This window comes from Strix aluco, chromosome 16 (genome assembly GCF_031877795.1).
Source record: "Strix aluco isolate bStrAlu1 chromosome 16, bStrAlu1.hap1, whole genome shotgun sequence".
In the NCBI taxonomy this organism is placed as follows: domain Eukaryota; kingdom Metazoa; phylum Chordata; class Aves; order Strigiformes; family Strigidae; genus Strix; species Strix aluco.
In genome coordinates this window covers 18550507-18567429 of record NC_133946.1, presented here as the reverse complement: position 1 = coordinate 18567429, position 16923 = coordinate 18550507, and the positions used below count along the sequence as shown (strand labels likewise).

The 16923-nt window shown below is 40.6% G+C and overlaps 1 protein-coding gene across 13 annotated transcripts in view; it reads left to right on the top strand.

The window, feature by feature from the left end:
- The window catches only part of BRSK2 (BR serine/threonine kinase 2), a 318986-nt gene that overhangs the window by 82031 nt on the left and 220032 nt on the right, over positions 1-16923 (top strand). Inside the window, exon 2 of one of the 13 annotated variants that reach the window (XM_074842057.1) lies at positions 13576-13679. The exons of the other annotated variants lie outside the window; for them this stretch is intronic. The gene's annotated coding sequence lies outside the window, so the exon portion shown is untranslated. The remainder of the gene's footprint in view (positions 1-13575; positions 13680-16923) is intronic. 13 annotated transcript variants of the gene reach the window in all.

Sequence of the window (16923 nt, the reverse complement as noted above, 5' to 3'; positions counted from 1 at the left end):
AGGAACATGGAAGGGCAGATATCAATTTCTTTCATCTGTGTGACTGTAAAGGCCACAGCTTCGTTTGGGTGTACGGCTGAAGACGTTTCCTTTGCAGATGAACTGTGCAACTTGATGTATTGTTTTCCCCCTTTGCCTGTAATTGTTCTGAATTAAAGGGTGGATGGAGCCCTGAAGAGCTGGAGAAAGAAACCTGCAGGTAGGGATGTGCAGAGAATGGTCTGTGGTGTTTCACGTGCAGGAGTGGATGATCAGAGAATAGCAGACAGCTGTAGCAGTTCTGTTTACTGGCTCTTGTGCTGCACGTCCGCAGATGTCTGAAATGCCTAAATCTTAATAGTTCAGGGCTTTCCTTTCTGCTTCCTGTCTCCATAATCCGTTCTGATCTTTTAGCTGGGGCAGAGGCAGCAATGCTCCTGTATTAAACCTGTTTTAGAAGGGACGTTTAGCAGTTGCCTTCCTCTCGAAACTCATTAATTCAGGTGAATAGCAAGCAGAGGGAGAAGGTGGCTTTGCCTGTGTTGCCATACTGCAGTGTTTCTGTGCTGCGGAGCCGGAATGGGGGAACAAGGGAAAGAGGCAGCTGTGTTAGCCTGTTGTCACTGCCATCGCTAATAGAACACGATGATTTCCATCTTTTCCCATCTGCCTATGGGGGGAGAGGCGCTGATAAGGCCTTGGGATTGGTTACAATCTACTGAAATCACAAAGCAGATGGATATTGAGCAGATAAGCGTTAATCTGTCCTGGGAGAGGATTAATCGGGTGAAAGATGGCAATCTATGTGTGCGTGGAAGGCGGCGGGGGTGGGAGTGGTGGGCAGCTGGTGCTGCTGTCATCTCTTTTGGTCCTGCTTTTGTCTTGCTTGTGTGCCATGATGGCAAATAAGGTTTGTTTCCTGCAGAAGTCTTATTCCTCTAATTTCCCCTGACCTTTGACTTCAAAAGCTGAGGAGAATCTCTCACATTTTTTAAACAAGCTAAGTCGTCTTTTACAGCTCTTTAGCTTAATAGCTCAGCTTTTCTTCTCATTGATGAAACAACTTCTGTAGCATTTTTTGTCTACTTTTCCTCTTTTAGCCAACATACTGTTTCTGTATGCAAACTGTAGTTTGCAAGCATGGTCTTTTCCCCAAAACACATTCAGTGATTACGTGACATTTGATTTAAATTGTTGTTCTGACGTCTACAGTGTTTTATCTGAGACTCTCTAAACGTTTTACAGGCATTAGTTAATTAATCCTCACAACATGCCAGAGAGGTTAGGTAAGCATTAGAGGCCTGGTTTCCTTACCCTCCCTTGCCCGCCCCCCCCCCCCCCCCCCCCCCCCAGCATTTGAATACCTGTAGCACCTATTGCCTGAATTTGGAGTTACAGTGCTAAGCACTTCTGAAATTCAGCCCTTATATCCATTATCAGTGGGTATGCTGTGACACAGGGCAGTGGGATCAAAGCTGGAGATAAAACTGTATCAATGACAAAGATGGGAACAAACCAATGAGTCCAGCCTTTTCCTCCTCAGTCTCCTTTTTTCACCACAAATTACAGTGCTTCTCTGATGCTGCACATTGAATGCTAGCCTCTTGTTTCTCTCTGAAATACAGCTAAGTCTTTTTCTGCCTCCCAGTTGTGGTTCACATGGTTCCTTTTTCCTCTCCCTCTCCCCCAATTTGCTTTTCACTGTAGAAGAATATGCAGTGATGCCAGTGTCCTCTCGCAGCTATCTTCTGACATGCCTGTTCTTTTCACTGGCTTGGTTGCCAGCATCTATGAAAGATCTGGCAGCCTTGTATAAAGCCGGAAGATTGTAAAACTACCGGGGTTATTTGGAGAGCATAAAGGCAAATTCTATCCTGCTCTTCTGCCTAGGGTTAGCTCTCAGTGTCTGCACTGACTTTACCGGTGAGCGGTTGAACAGCGTGATGTAGTTTGTCTATGAGAGCTATAACTGCATGCCATGGACAGATTTTGAGAGGGGCCCTAACGCAGTGTCTTATTTTTATGCACTCTGAACATTTATTTCAATATGTAAATGAGCTCAATCACAAAGGCATATAAAAAGAGCCTTTTGTAGATTTAAAACTCAAACAATCTGTCTATTTCTAGAACAGCAGTATGATAAATGAACACTATCTTTGGTACATTGTGTAGGCATTTAGGGGTTTATTTCATTCATCAGGTCTGCACAGTAAAGATCCCTGAGGAACTGGAACCAGGTGTCTCTATAAACAGTTTGCTTTGGGTGGACCAGAGCAGACCAAGCAGTGTGCAGTATCTTTGATCAGTCTTGGGTTCTCCTCCTTCTTCCTTTGAAGATGAATGTACAAAATACTTTTTTTCAAAGCAATGTACAGAGGTTTTGCTGTCACAAGCTGAGGATGGGTGGCAGTTGTTAGTGGCTCTGTGGCTGGGTGAGTGCTGAGGCACGCGCTGCCACGTGCCCTGGAAATGTCAGTGATGTCCCTGGAGTGGGGGCAACAGCAGCAGATTTCTTCCCTCTGTAACCCGAGCAGGAGTTATCTTGTCCTATGTCAGCTGTCTCAAGCCTTCTTCTGTTCTGTCTAGAAGCTAGTCCAAAGAGTAAGCAATATTTTAATTTTTGGTTTGAGTATGAATTCAGGTGTCATTTACTATTAATCACCCATATTTAGAGGAATTTGGATGAAAGTTTTAATTTTGCTGTGTTTTTATAATAAACCAGTTGCTGTGGCTAGAACAGGCGTGCTGGTTATCTTTGTTCTGTCTTACTGGGGAACTTGCTAAAGGCACGAGAAAAGAGTCAGAGTTAGGCAATCGTGAACTAGGAATAAGATGCAGGTTTTATTTATTTTTATAGTTATGATCTTTTAATAATGGTACAAATTGATAAGGAGGACTTTCCCCTCTCATAAATGAAGACTGCATATCTTTTGTTTGTGTAGCCTGTAGTCCTCACCACAGTTTGCAGTCTTTGTTTTGCAGGAGATTGGATGATGTAATTAGAATGGTTCTTTCTGGCCTCAAATCTCTTACCTGAACAGCAAGAGGTGAGGGGTCTCCAGGCTGGAGAAGCTGTTTAGAGTCACCTCATGGTCTTTTTTCCACATGTTGGGGCAGGGAATTAATTATATCTTTACTCTTCCTGTAACTTATAATCCTTGACTATGTTTCTAAAAGTTATTTTCTCCACTTTATTTTGTGCTTCTGAATGTCTTGATGTTGTTTTACACGTTTCCTGTGGTCAAGCAGTTTGCCAGAGTTTGCTGTGATACATGGGGTAGAAAAAAAAAACCTTTTTAGACATCGAGCTTTTAAAGCCAAGGGCACACACTGGGAAAATAAATTGCCACCAGCATGAACTGAAGTAGAAATATTTGTTAACTTGATGTCAGATGCAGATTTTTTTTTCTTTCCTAAGAAAACTTACAGACTGTTTAATTTTTCTTCCGTTCCTGTCATTTTTATGATGATTTCCTTTACTCTCCTTACCATTGTTACACATCGTTTCAGTCGCCTTTAGGAGGAGCTGCTTCTGTCTCGTTATAATTTGGAGTGCTTAAATAGTTATTTTGTAAGAGTCTACATTTCTGTCAGGTAAGAGGACAGAGCAAGATTGGAATCTAGCCACAAAGACTGAATATATAATTTTCATCAAAGATCCGTCTCGTAAAGGGCTGGATCCAGGGCTGCACTGATGAAGAGAATTCTGTTGATTCCTGTGGCTTAGGATGAAATGCAAAATGCTGTTCTAATAATTTTCATTTTAAATAATTCTCCACCTTCTTTTTCAGACCCGAAGTGAGGGCTCTCTATTTTTTTAATCAAGGCAAGGCTTGGCAGAGTCTGTTTCACATAAGAGTAAAATAAAAAAAAAATCCGCAATGAATTTTCCCTTTGTAATTTGTTCAGCAAGTTTAACAAAGACAAAATTTCTGTTCTAGGTGAGGATGTGTGCGTATATCCAGTAGTTAAGAGATGGTCTTAAATCAAATTTAAACCTTTCTTCTTAGAGTTTTAATGAGACTCATGACAGGGTCAAAGCTAGCAAAAATAGAATGAAAATTGGAAATGTGCATTCACTTCCTCCACCCTCTTTCTTTTTCCAGTGATATTCAACTCCGAATGTTTCCGTTAATCACTTCCGTCCTCTGAAGTGCAGCTGATGGTGGTAATCAGAGTACCAGCCAGATCGCCTCTTGCACTGTTGTAATTCCCTTCCCACAACAAAAGTTGCTTTTAAATATCAGGCACATAAAAATGAACCCTATGGAGGAAAGGGTTACGTTGTACAGATTTAACCTGGACTCTTGGATTCTTTAATCTGCAGTGTTTTAGACAAGAGGAAGAGGGCTGCTTAATTAGATGTTTACGTGACTTTAGACACAGTTATGAATTAAGTTGGTGCTTCCCATTGTAATCTGAGGGGGTATATGTAGTGTACAAAAGTGTCTAGGCACCGTGGTTACGGCATTAGAACTCTCAGTGTACAAATAAATGTTCCAATTCATCTAATTTGAGAAAATTGGGACCCTTTTGGCTGTGCTGGGATCAGTCAAGAAATTGAAATAAAGATTCTGTCCCTATTTGCATGAAATGTTTTAATAACTTAGATGATCACGCTGGGAAATACTTAATATGATGTGCCAAATCCTTAGCAAATATAAATTGACATAGCTCCATTGAATTCTCCAGCCAAGGATTAGAGCTGATTGAAAAACAGGAAATGTCAATGAAAAAGAAATCAACCAGCTGAAAATACCTACTTTGATTTAGTTCCATTTGTTCCCAAAGTTTTTGTTTTTACTTTTGATGTTTTCTCTTATGCTCTGTGGCAGACTTTTCACTTTTCTTCTTTAGGTTTGCTTTTCTATTTTTGCTGATATGAAAGAGAATATGAAGAAACAGAGAATATCTGACCAAAAAGATGAGAAGAATGCAACTTGGAATTTTCCATTCCATGGAAGTGGCAGATTCCTTTTGTTAGTCTTTTTCAGTATGAATGCATTTTTTTCCTGTAAACTTGCAAGCATATCTGTTGAGTGAGAATGTTTCTGAAGTATCTTAAACAAGTACCTTTATCATTTTCACTTCTTCACACTAATTTTTCTGGCCCTTCAGGTAGTGCACTTGGTTCACACTTTGGTCCTGTCCTGCACTATCAGGACAATCTCATGAAGAGTGAAATAGGAGACTTGACGCATGGCTACTCTTAGGCCTAGGAGTCAGCTTTTCCCTGAGAAGAGTGTAAATCCTAACTTAACGAGATTTTACTTGAAGCAGGATGCTTCCCCTTCCCCCTTCATTTCTTAATGTAATTGTTTCTGGTTTTCTGGCTTCTCACTGTTAGAAATGTCATGTTGTTCAGTTACCAGGATGCTCATTTGGAGAAGTTTATTAAAGGCGACATCGAGTTTTTGACATACTAGTGCCAGAAAAGTAAAATGAATTTCATGGCTCATTTGGTAAAATGCTCCTTTTTGAACTGGTGGATTTAATGTGACGATTATCTGCTTAAGAAAATTGTTGCCCAAAAGAGACAGAGTATTCTGTGTGAAAGTAGTAATTAATGAATATGGAGTGGGAAAGATGGGCCAACTGAGTAACTTTGCATGAGGTGGTTTAGAGCAAGTGGAAGTTTTTTTGTGCTACAGGAATCACACCGTGCTTTGTTGATTCGTATTTCGCATAGTTGAACAGCTCTCAGGTGTGTGGTCCATCTTTAGTTTCACTGTCATACCTTAAATAGTTGGGAATGGCAGACCTTTCTGACATGTGAGTTCTGCTTTGTCCTAGTGCTGCATTTCACACGTGCAGCTGCAGTGAGAGATCCAGGTACGTACTGAAATGTATTATTTAAGGGCGCTTGCTGTCAGTGCTTTCTAGGATGTTCATCTCAGTCACGCAGGAAATCTAGTCTACTGTAGCCAGCTTTTCTTTCAAACCAGAAATTCCCAATTCTGAAGTTAGTCCAAGTCTTTTATGGCTTTACACGAGTGAAAATTGAGACTAAGAGCGTAAATGTATTTGCTTGAGAACGTCTACTCAAAAATGTTGTTGGGAGGAGGATAGGGGGAGGCCTGAATGCATAATGGATTTTAAAAACCTGGAAGAATTGGAGGAATCTTTTTCAAAAAATACATTCTTGATTGATGCAAGCCTGTTTTTGAGTATTTTTGCCATAAATCTTGTTGTAGTGAATGAAGTTCACATCTGTAGGTGCAGGGAAGAGTTTGATGGTGCTTGGTACAATTCCACAGGAGGCTTCCGTGATGTTTCTCAAACAGAAGTTTCTAATCTCTATCAGAAACCACTTTACCAAGTAATGTGAAGCAGTGATTATCAAATTCCCATTAACTTTACCCAGGGTTTTAGGAGAAAAGAGGAACCAAAATGAATAGTAGGGGACATTACAAAGGTAGCTTGAATTTTTCATGCTAACGTTAGGCCGTGATGCTTGAGACACACAAATGAACAAAACCCAGTTAGGATTCCAGCTTTATATTTCATTCAAATACAGATCTGCAATCTGAATAGTGGTGGCTATTGTACAGAATGCTTCTACCCTATGCAAGCCTTGGATTTCAGGTCCCCTGCTACTATCCAGGTACTTACTGTGTGCTCTTAAGAGGGAGTCAGTTTTGGTGGAGATGCAGAAAAAGCCTATTCTTTAAGGCAGATCCTGCGTTAAGGCAGCAATTAGGGAGGTGGCAGGGAGGTAGAGGAGAAGAATTGTGCAGCTGTGGAGCTGGAGAGAGCAGCCCCGTTGAGGTTTCACTGGAGTGCAAAGCAGCATGGCTTTTGAGGAGTGGTGTGCGAGGTCTGCGCGTGCCTGTGTGCATGTCTGAACTCTTCAGTCAGACTCATTCCTCTCAAGGTGAGCACAGTGAACTGTGGGGAGCAGAACTTGGTAGCTGCAAAGATGCCTGTAGCTGTTGTGGCTGACTCGAGAGCTGCTGCTGTGGATTGGCCTGTTCCCAGCTGCCCCACAAACAAAGGAGTCATACTTAGTTCAGGGACAATTTGGAATGTGTTTGTGTGTTTCGGTGAATAAATGTCAACAAAATAATAAAACACTGATATTTTTCTGACACTATTTTATAGTTCAGTGCAAATTTTTCTCTTCATCTTTTATTCTGAGAATTGATGTACTCTCAAATGGACTGAATCACAGGCCCCTGTTGTCAGGATTGGGAGAATGGTCCATGATGATTCGAGAGGTGCCTCTCAGTCCATGAAATGACAGTTTGAAACCTCATATTTTTGCATTGGCAGATGTTCAGGATTTGTACAAATAATACAATACAAATACAAATAATACAATACAATACAAATAATAATGGAGGAGGGAAAGAACAGCTTGCAAAAACTTACTATGAATATTTTAGAAATGCATGTCTTTTAAATAAATACTGAAAGATAAAATAAAGCAAATACTGTGCTTCAATATTTTGTGTTCTGGAGATGGTTGCTATTCTTGGTATCCAGACTTAGAAAGTGATAAATAATCATGTTTTTCTGTAGCTAATGGCCACTGTTTTAGAGTTTTCTTTTAGGTTGAGATGAACTGAAGAATAGTGATAGAACAGAAGTACAGATGAAAACAAAGTTGCAAATCTCTCATCTCAATTGGCTTGCATGAGGAATGGTGAGAACATTACGTTTTATGTATAGAATGTGAATCAGACCTTAATACCCATTATACTGTACCAAAAAGGGGATTAAAAATGTAAAAGCTGTCATAAGGAAAGTGCTTGAAACACTAAAATATCAGTATGTGTTCTGGCAAAAGTAGTAGGCTGTGCAGCTATGTGCTGCACTGGCAAAAACTGTAAAATCAAATAAATAAATCTGGTTTATGTGCGTGCACACACGTAGGCACATACGTGCGCTTGTGTGAAAGGGAGCTGGGCAGAACGGCTGGGCAGGATGGTTCCTAGCTGAGCTGCCTTTTCACTGTTGTTAAATGTTTAGTCCCAGTCTCCCTGTTGCTGGTTTTGATCTTTGCATTATGTACTGGCAGTTGAAAGACTGAAGAAGAGCAAAAGAAAATGTATTAAAATACGTTAAAATGCAGTAATAGCAGTAGTGATGCTTCCTGGACCTTCTCCATCTTGGGAGACCGTAGATGTTTCCAGGAACAACCGTGGGGCCTGATCTGAGGCCTATCCTATTACACCTTTCTCAGATGGGAGGGAGGCAGTGTGTGCAAGATCTGTCATTGCTCTGCCCAGGCAGTGGTGCATGAATGCAGGCATTTGCAAGGGCTGTCTTCTGCATTCGTAATTAACTGTTTTGGTTGAAAAGTTACTATTTCTTTCAGAAATTATTATTTCTACTATGCATAGTTCCAAGGGAATATATACTGCACATATATACTGCTTTATCAGCTCTTTCTTCCCTCAGGTCATACAACTTCTACTGCAACTGTTTACTGTTTTTTGAAGAGATAGGGCCAGCAAAGATAATTTCCTTGGAAGTAGAGTCAGCTCAAGTGGAACCAAGCTGAAAAGGAGTGCTCATCTGCGTTACAGTCAGCTCGTAAGATAGATGTAGAAAAAGCTGAATGTCAGGGTTTATTGTGGGGTTCAAATAGTTGTGCTCTGTGTATTCCTGTCTGCAAGACAAAGTACTTTAAATAATGCCATGCTTTTTGGGTGGTAAAGGTGGGAGACAATCTGAGGAGAGTGCAGGTGTGAAAGATTGGTGACTTGCCTGAAGTCACCTAGAAACCTAACGGCAGAATCAGAAGAGGAATGCATGAGACCCAGTCTGTGCTTAATATAATTTATTTTCATTGCTCAGAGTATACTCTAACTTAAATAGCATCTGGAGGAGGAAATACACTGTCTCATTTAGTCTCAGTTTGTAGTCTGACACATTGTGTAAAACATCTAGCAGTGGCTGCCATTATTTTATGTTTGATCTTTCTTTGGTATATATGTGCCCTTTCAAAATGTTTTGGGATGGAAATAGATTTGGACTTGATCCTTGTTTCACCTGCATCAATACAAATCTGAAGAACTCCAGCCTGTATCTTGTCCTTCCCAAAAGACTTTTTCTGGGATTTGGAGAGATGTTTACAGAAGAGCTAGCAAGGAATGTAAAGCGTGTTGGTAGGAATTACGCCAGACATTGCATACCCAGGACAGTGTTTCCGGAAGAGTCATTCAGCAATTCTGAGCCTCTTTTTTAACATAAGAAAATTGACAATACTTAATAGTGTCCATGGCATCTGATTGCCTTGGAATCTTTGAATCATTAGATTTTACGCCACCACTCTGTGAGATGGGAAGCCATTATCTGTATTACACAAAGAAGAAATTAAAAGATGTAATAAATTAAGCAACTTGTTCAAAGTCACACAGAGAATCATTAACTGAAGAGGGCTTGAACCCAGGTGTCCTGAATCCTAACCCCATGTCTCATTCACTGAGCCATCCTTCATAGCAGTTCATTGTCTCCTGTCATCTAGGGCTTTGCCTTGAGGGCTTACGAGCTCTAGCCTTTTTATAACAAAGCTATTCCAGTAGAAAGATTATTTTTCTCCGGTGAATCTGCTCTTTCAGTAATTAACTTTTTCTTTCCGAGATATGAAATATTTTTTGAATTGGATCAATACGTATATGCAGGAGGAGTATGAGAGGAATGCATGAACACATGTAAACATCAACCCATGGGAAATGAGTAAGTGCTCCACACCTTGCTGAGAGTAATTTAAGATAACATTGCCCTCACTATAATTCATCTCATTGTTCCAATGAAGCAGACTAGCATGGGGTCATATTAATAATTTAAACAGCCTTACCCCTCAGCCTTCTTCCTCTTCAATAGAAGGATTAGCACTTAGCAGAACACCATTGTTTTACCTTTTGAAGACTTTAATTGGTGTTTCAAAGGTATGACCTCATTCATTCACATAGCATTTTTCATTCATTTGTTGTTCTCTTCATAAATTGCCTAGACTGCAGGTTTACTTATTTTTCAGGGTTGTTTTTCCCCCAAAATATTTATAAGTATTTTGGTGTATAAAGGAATTAGAAAATTGCTATGCTGCCATCTTCCCCATTATCCATTCAGGTCCAAAGTCAGTCGAAATAGCTTAGAGTACTCCTGTAGTTTTGTGCAGAATTGAATTTCTTGACACCTACAGAATCAGTGGTTAGAGTAATGTAATCTCTACTTTGCTTCAGTCCTTTCTGGCAGCCCTGTTTCACTCCTGCTTCTCACCTTTCTGTAGCTTCATTGCAGTATCTGAAAGGACCATTGGTGTTACCCTGTTCCAGGCATCTCCTGAGCAGAAAAAAAAGTAGTGAAGATCATTCCATACAGTATTATGATAAGAATAAAATACTTGAAAATCACTTCCTGTAATGGACAAAATAAAGCTTGAACAAAAATCCACAGGGTTGAAAACAGAACCAAATTCAATTCTGTGGACGACTATGTTTTCACTGATTTCAGGCATGCCATCAGTGGACCTATATCAATTTTAGCTATCTAGCACTTTAATGTTGAATTAATTTTGTGGTGTAGAACATCCTTATTGTATCCTGGAATCAAGTACCATATGAAAATTCAGTGATGCTAGTGGATGTCTTTTTTCTGATCTTTGCAAAGTAAAGTAACAGTTTAGATGCTCTGACCATTACTGTCCTGCTCCCTGACTCTAACCCAAGTCTTGAATTTATAGAAAAAACATTCTGATATCTAAAAACAAGGATAAAAATATGTAAATTATTTTATATTAATCCTTGGCTTACTCTAAAAACTTAACAACAACATATATGGGTCTTAGGGAAATTTTCAGACCTTTCCATCCTGATACCATATCTATTATGAGCTTTAGCTGTCAGTACAAACTAGGTACCAACTAGTGCTCCAACATTCAAACTGTGATATAGAAACTACATCTTTGTACCTTCCAAAAGGAAACAATAATTCCAGTTTTTGTACCCTACCATACTAAACCTTAATGGTATAGTGAGTATAAGCTAGAGAACGGCCTGATTATCCAAAATTAATGGTCAGGTGTAAAACAATCTTCTGTCACCTGTCCTCATCTTCCTTCTGAGAACCTGGGAAAATTTAGCAATAATTCACACTCAGTAGAGTTCCAAACCTTCATTGTAAATTTTTGAACATAAATTCAAATTGCTATAGCTGACCCAAAATTGTTATTCAAATCTGCAGATGTTGGCTCTCCAATTGGTACTTCGTATTTCAGCTTTGTAGCTCTTACTTTCCAAAACCCCAGTGCTAACCCTAAGATTTAGTATGACATCAGTAGTTGTTACTCTGAATTGTTGTTACTCCCTGAAAATTATTAACATAGAGAATCAAAATGCCCACTTTTAATGTCTCTCTGCTGTCCCTTGGAAACTCGAGCAATAATGAGCAGCCCCTGTGACCCGGAATCCTAACCCCCAGAAGCTACTGAAACCCATTTATGCTGGTACTTGGTTTACTGTCACAACGCTGCAACAGCGTGTCAGTTGAATCCCGGGGTTTTCCCTACCATCCTAAGCACTAAGACTTCGTGGTTCTGTTGGTTTTCAGCTGACAAAACTGATTTGTACTATAGCTTTCTGGGTTAGGAAGTAGTTTGCTCTAGTGTAATACGAAGCTGAATTACTGATCTGTGGGGTTTGGTTTTTTTGTTGTTGGGTTTTTTCCTAGAATATTTGTGCAAGTTACTGGATCAGTAAGCGGAGGTCACTATAACCCAGTAAGTACTCTTCTTGATTTTGCTCTAAAAGAAATAATTTAAACCGTTAAAACCTCATTAGTGCATGTATCTTGCTTATGCAGGCAGGGTTAGGAATTAACCCCTGGGAAGCAGCCTTGGATTCCTTTCCAATAGTTGGATATTAAATGTGAGGAAGCCTGGAGTAATAATGTTAGCTCTGTTCTTCTGCTTACTAGCTCAGTTCTTACATGTTGCCTCTTCCTCCTTCTTTGATATCTCATTGTCTCAGGATTTCTTTCTCCCCCCTTCCCCAATTTACCTTTTTTTTTTTTTTTCCTTGGCTTTCATCAGATAACCACTGTCATCTGTGTTTCATTCGCTTCTTTCTGTCCTTGCTTGACTGCTCTTGCCTTTTCTTTGTTTAACTCACCACGCCAACTCCATCCCTGCCCCTCCAAAGAGCTGGATCCGGGAAGGACTGGAGGAAGTGATTCTGTGAGCTCTTCCAATAGATGCTCCTGCTGGCTGGGATTTGAACTCCTAAAGAAGGGAATGCCTTTTCTTGGGGTTTAGGGAGAGAGCTACTAGATGCAAGAACAGAGGAGTGGAAGACAGCTCTCTCCCTTCCGTGGAGAGGCTGGAGAGGTCTACATTTAAGACAGAGGTGAGGTGAAATCAAGCTGACAGTCTCTCCTGTGCACCAAGCAGGCTCATGGTAGTGCTGATGATATATAGGAAATGGGATTTTGCTTTCACTGTCAGCCACGCTTTGCTTGCGTGGAGCTTAACCAAAATTCTTTTGAACAGTCCTCCCTTTGGCAGTGGTCCTTGGATGAGATCTGTGGCAGGGTGGCTCTAGATTCTGGTGGTATTTTAATGTTTAAGATTTTGTGGTCCTTCTTAAGAGAGCACTCAGCCTCAGCTTTTAAAATCTGTATATTAAGTGAGGTTGGTTGAGGTCAGCAGTGGCTTAGAATATCTATCATCAAAGAAGACTCTGCTTTGGGAGTGAGGTCACTGAATCAGAAGGCAGCACTTTTTACAGAGATTCAGTGTGACAATCTGATGCAGGAGCCACAGTACTTTAAAGGACAGGTTGAGCTGAGGCACTGTATTCACGGCCATCGAAAGGCAGTGTAACTTTGAGTTACTCACTTCAGTGTCCAAAGGGAATCTGTTCTGCCTGGTCAGACTCCCTCCCTCGGAGCTTCATACGTGTAGTAGTGACCATGTTGTATTGCAGCACAGTTAAATAATCGCCATGCTTCATCCCAGTGATGGGAAGGCTTTGTTGTCTAGGGAATTGTGTGTGTAGTGGCTGATAAACCAGTATGTTAATCCTGTTAATGCTTGTGTGAATCCACTCATTTTGACAGTGTTGCATTGTCACGTGGCAGCAGGATTGTATGGGTGACACAAGTCCATAGATTGGAGTGAACTTTGCCATATATTCAAACGGTAGTTGCTATGATTAGTTAAGGATCTGTTTTCCAAGAAATTGTAATATAACGGTGGTTCTCCTTAGGCTGCGGATACTGCGTTGCGTCATGTTTTCTGCAAAAATAGCTAGAGGCAAAAGCCCAAGCACAGTCTTAACTGAAGTCAAGAACAGGATCAGTTTTGCTAGCAGCTCGGCAGGGGAGTTTACAGCATCCTCAGTAATAGCAACAATAATAATTCTTTACACTTGCATTAGCATTTTTATCTGTAGTTTTTGAAGAGTCTTATGAAGATACTACATTATCCAGATTACAAATGGAAGAACAGAAAGTTTAAATCCTAGAGGTAAGAGTGACTAAACTAGAGAGATCTTGAAGGGAAAAGGTATTACCCAAAATAATTCTCTTTGCGTTTTCCCCCACCCCATAAAACATGCTCTTAGTCTAACTTTGCATTCTCTCCACACTTAGATCTGCATCACAGCTGGTCTAAGATGGTGTAATTTCTCCGAAGTTGGTGGTTTTGCCTCTACCACTTATCTCTTGCTGATGTTTTCCAGTTAACTTTCCTCAAGGTAATTTCCATTTCATTTGCGTGTTTATTTTGGCATCGTTTTTGTGCTTCGTCTCTGCTTGTACTGTTTGAACAGCTTGGAAGGATGGATTTTGTTTAGATTCAAGAATCTCTCCAAGGTTTGTTTTACAGGGAGGGAACGTGTAGGCATGCTGCCTTTGAATCCATCTTTGCAACCATCTCTCAGGGGAGACGTGCCCCTGTCTCCTCTTCCTTCCCTCTGCAGGCTCCAGCAGAAAGGATCCCATTTGTGTTTTCCCCTCTTACGTCTGTGTGTTGTGTTCCTAATGCAGATGCAGATGTTAGTACTGACAGGCTTTGCAAAGACATCTTCGGATTTCACGTGGCTTTGAATGCTAATGAAAGGTTTGTTGTTTCGTTTCTGAGTCTTATGAGTAAACAGTCCCACTGTAGATGCATTCAGAGGAGGAAGTTGCTAATTATGTCTTCTGCCTCCCCTGTCCCCTTTAGTACCTGTTTCTCCCTCCTGGTTAGGTGCTGTTGACATAGCAACCAGCCATTTATCTTGCTTGAGGGTATATTCATACACGTGTGTGTTTAGGTGGTGGAGATTGTATAAGAAGAAACTCTGTGAGACGTCAGGAGCTGGAAATCTATCCAAAAGCACCATCCTTAAGGTGTTTGGATGAAAACACTGCAGAGGTCTGTTGTAGGTGGCAACTTTGTTCCTTGCGTGTGGTACCAGGAGGAAGTCTCTTGGACTGCTTTTATCTGGGATTTCTTAGAATGGACTGAGAACATCTTGTAGCCTTTCACAGATTCTCTTAAGTGCTTACTTTGCCCTAAACATTCCTGCAGTGTCAAAGCATTGTAGGGGCACAGGAACAGGAAAGAGTATTTTCTCTCTGTAATGGAAATGCAACGGTGTCACAGAAGTTTCTCTTTTTGTACCAGGCCTCACTAGTTCTTGCAGTTTTAAGTAATTGCTTTAGCATCATACAAATTTCAGAATATTATAGTAACAATCTTGGCTATTCTTACTGCTTAATCTTTTCATCAAGCTATGACAACCAGTAATGAAGAATGAAATAGGAACCTGTCTCTGCAGTGTCTCCATGTAATCTTTGATCTGGAAAGAGGTCACACAACAGAACCTTAATTCTTTAATTTCCAGTTCCCAGGAAGATGGAGTTTGGGGAATTTAATTTGCCTCCTATTGTCTCTGTGCCACCTTATCTTCACACGTCTTGTAGGAAGTTGTTAGTCTGCCTGGATTTTCATACTGGCACATTGCCAGTCATATGAATAGCCTTTGTATCTTTGCAGGCAAGAGGGTTCAGAGAAAAGAAGGTAAATATTCCAAGACTGTTTGATGTATGGACAAGTTATGCAGCACTGTGGCAGTAGAAACATGTACTGAGCTACTTCCAGTAGCTCATTAAAGCTGTTCCAGTGAGACAAGGGGTCTTCTAATATCCTGCTGACATTAGAAATATGCTTCAGCACTTCACACAGAGAGTTCCTAAATATACTCAGAACAATGACTTTAATAGTAATGCTTTTATGTAGCAGCTGTAGAAGGTAGTTCTCAAAGCATTCAATACGGAAAGCAAATGCTGTTAATTCCGTTCTGCAGACAGGGGAACTGAATCATGGAGGGGAAGTAAAGTGAATTACAAAAATGATGCAGCAGGCCACTGACACAAGCATGAATAAATCTTAGGTTGCAAGTCTAGTGTCCTGTGCTTACTGACACTGCCACACCACTGTGCTAAAGGTGAGTGTACAAAATCAGAAGGTTTTAAGGTATGTTTTACTGCAGCTTGGATATGTATATTCTTAACCAGTCACAAACAGCTCAGCCAGTTGCATTAGCCCTTTCTGATACCTTCAGTTTGGTACTGGGATGGATAAGTATCTCTCAGCATTGCTCCTGAAGCTGCAGCGTACCCAGCCTGTGTCCCAGATTCCGGGATGCAGGCACACGACTCCACAGAGATCAGCAGACCATGTACATAAGCCTAAAAAAGCTCTGAATTTGGTCCATCCTCTTGAGTAGCTGAGCAGTGCTGCTGCTTGCTCTGTCAGCCAAAAGTATATGTGCAGGGGGTGAAGAATGGCAGTCTTCCAGATCTTCACTAAGTCTGGACAATGCACTATTAAACTGGGTGTATCAAATACTAGGAAAAACACAGTCCTTTAAGGGCAGAGTGCAGACACATTATAGAGTGATCTATTTATATCAGAGAGCTACACCTGTAACAACACAGCGCTTCTGGAAGCTACCAGTCATAGCTGCTCTCCTGTGAAAAGCATGCAACAGAGATGGGTTCTGCAATAATAATTCTCTCTAATCACATAATAAAAATTCTGTGTCATTTCTCTTTCCTTTTGTACTTTTTAAAGCATTGTGGTAGATTTTTGTTGTTTGAGGGATAATTCCAAATGAAAAAATATTTACTGTAGGTCTTTGCAAGGTCAGGCATATAGTACTGGGGGCAACTACTGTGCAGGTTTCTCGGAACGCTGTCCTGTCAAATGGGTACTGCCCTCTGGACCTGCAAAACCCCTCCTGGTTATCTGGTCTGTGCCTTTCTGCTCTGTAGCAGTAACGAGTACTCACGCTGAAGTGTATATAATGCTTCTATGGGAAACATATAGATATCTGTATCTATCTGTATATGTCATTGAGCTGAGATTGGACTAGATGATCTCTAAAGGTCCCTTCCAGCCCAAACCATTCTATGATATGTACACACCTTCCAGGCCACAGGTCAGTGCCTTTGAGATGGGTTTGAATTGTTTCCTATGGCAAATTTGCATCCAACAAAAGATGGAAAATAAAACATTTAGTTTTCAGATATTTCAGGGTTTCTGCTTTTGTCGCTGAGTTGTATTGATGTAGGCAACGAGTAGTATGTTTGCAGTGCTAGTATGTGCATGCCAACCTCAACATACCTGCTGGGGCTAGTGGGGTAATGAGCATGGGGTTGTGTGGACTGTGCTACAGGCATACTTTCAATATTTTATGTCAGCGTAGCAACACTAGATCTAGACAGAACAGTGAGGTATTGCAGCCCACAAAATCTGTAAGTTATGGCTTGAATCCATTTGCTTATTCATCATCATCCTTTTCTGTACTTCTGTGAAGTCTAGCTTGATATGTGATGACCTGTTCTGTTTTCTCCTTTAAGCAGTTATAGCCTTACACAAACGTGTGTGTTATAACCAAATAGATGCTGATAGCTTTATAGAAGATGAAATACATTGTTCATGGCAAAGGA